We start from the raw sequence: 2,351 nt of genomic DNA, 5'->3' as shown, positions 1-2,351 counted from the left end.
ACACACACACACACACACACACACACACACATATATATTTACACACACACATATAATATATATATATGTATATATATATAAATGCACATGCAAATTTGTTTTACTTGTTTATTATAACTTCTTTACATTTTTAGTATATGCAATATGCACGTGTGTGCATATATATACACATACGCATAGATATATGTATGCATACATACATGAATATATGTATACATTTATATATATAATGTTAACACACCTTTATATAAACATGCACACAGACATGTGTGTTCCTGCGTGTGTATATGTATGTATGTGTGTATGTATGAGTGCATGTCTGTATTTTAATTTTATATATACGTGGGTTTGTTCTCGTGTGACGGTGGATTGGTGCAGTCGTTAGATCGTCAGAGAGACTATTTTGCAATATATCTTTTCCTTTGCGGCTCTTGGCATTCCGAGTTCGAATTACGATCAGGTCAGTTTTGTTTTAAATTTTTCGTCAGACGATACACAAGTAATACCAGTCATATTTTTCGCTTCGAACTTCCTTCTTCCCAAGCCATCACGCCTTAGATATTTAGCTGGGTCAACGATGTCTGTATTTGCTCGAAACTATATGGGTACACCATAAAAAAAAGTAAAGGAAGAATGCGGAAAATTAAAAGGGGTAAACGTCATCCGGCATATTGATACCACGACATGATTGCAACACTCACACACATATACACATACATACAAATCATGCATATATAGTGTATTCATATATACACATATTCACACATACGTACATAGATAGCTCATCCTCATCATCATCGTCATCGTCGTCATCGCTAACAGCATCCAGAAGCCACATCGTTAGATTCCTATTGTTGTTATAATATTTAACTGTGGTCACTTGGTCGAAGGATTATCGAATATATTCATAGATAGAACTTGAAACCCGATCGCAAACTTCGTCGACTAGCTCTTTATTAAAAATGCATCAATTCCGCACCCACTGCTACTGTTATCTTTATCAGTCCCGGGAGGATAAGTAGCAATGCTGATCTCAGCGGGATGTGAACTCAAACAAAACAGAAGCGAAACTTTGACTGCAGAGCAGGCGTTCTACCTGACGAGGTAATGACTTTGTTGTTTCGTCTTAACTACGTGTAAGTGGTTTTCTATGTACATACATCAATGCTTACGGTGTGCATGCATATGTATATAGACATAGTTATATGCATATGTATGTGTATACATCTGTATGTATAAACGTAGGCACATGTATGTATATATCTATGTGTATGCGTATTCTTGTATGTATGTATGTATGTATGTATGTATGTATGCATGTATGTGTGTATGTATGTATGCATATGTGTATGCATGTTACTAAGTATGACTACGATTGCACAAATATCTTTTTATATATGAATATATGAGAGAATATATATATATATATATATATATATATATGTGTATATATACATATATATATATGCATATATATGTGTGTGCATGTGTGTCTGTGTGAGTGTGTGTGTGAGAGTGTGTGTGTGTATCTATCTATATATGTATGTATGTATGAGTATACCTAAGTATGGAAGTTTGTACGAATGATTGTATGTATAGAATATACCTAGATATGTGTGATTACTAAGTACATTTATGTATGTTTGTAAATCTATACACACGCACACAAACACACACACGCACACACACACACACACGCACACACACACACAAACATATATGTATTTAAGAGTTCTCATATTTTCATAATAGTTTTGCTTCTCCTGCTAATATCTTGCTCCACCCTGCCGCCCTTGTGGTGGTAAATAATTCATATACAATCCTCATAATTTATCTTAATATGAATATTATTATTATCACCGCTCTTATGATTATGACCATTATTATTATTATTATTATTATTATTATTATTGCTGTTGTTCTTGGTGCTGTTTTGTTCTTATTGTTATCATTAATATTCCAGGCAAGAATTGTATTCCTTTTAAATCTATCATTTTTACTTTTGAGTGTTTATATTTGTGAATTTTTCAAAATTTTGTGATTTCGCCAAGAAAAAAGAAAGAATAAAACTACCACTTATTGCCAAAATATATGGCAAAATAAGTGATGTGAGAAGAATGTATAAGCGTATTACACACAAACACACACGCACACACACACACACACAGCCACACACAGATGCACACACATATATACACAGATAGACAAAGGCACCCAAATATATATCCATGCACAAACATGCAAAGCATATGTCTATTCGTATATATCCATTCATAATACATATATACATATATCTATCTATTATATATACATATATATGTGTATATATATATATATATATATATATATAT

At 32.5% G+C, this 2,351-nt stretch overlaps 1 protein-coding gene across 5 annotated transcripts in view; it reads left to right on the top strand.

Annotated features, from left to right (window-relative positions):
- Positions 1–2,351, top strand: part of LOC106875435 (alpha-mannosidase 2) — a 473,174-nt gene that overhangs the window by 17,878 nt on the left and 452,945 nt on the right. Inside the window, exon 1 of one of the 5 annotated variants that reach the window (XM_052968622.1) lies at positions 443–460. The exons of 3 other annotated variants lie outside the window; for them this stretch is intronic. The gene's annotated coding sequence lies outside the window, so the exon portion shown is untranslated. Of the gene's footprint in view, positions 1–442; positions 461–533; positions 1,105–2,351 lie in introns of those variants that run through there. One more of the 5 variants, XM_014923585.2, reaches the window with a different exon arrangement.

This window comes from Octopus bimaculoides, chromosome 6 (assembly GCF_001194135.2).
Source record: "Octopus bimaculoides isolate UCB-OBI-ISO-001 chromosome 6, ASM119413v2, whole genome shotgun sequence".
Taxonomy (NCBI): domain Eukaryota; kingdom Metazoa; phylum Mollusca; class Cephalopoda; order Octopoda; family Octopodidae; genus Octopus; species Octopus bimaculoides.
This window is presented reverse-complemented; position numbering and strand designations above follow the sequence as displayed.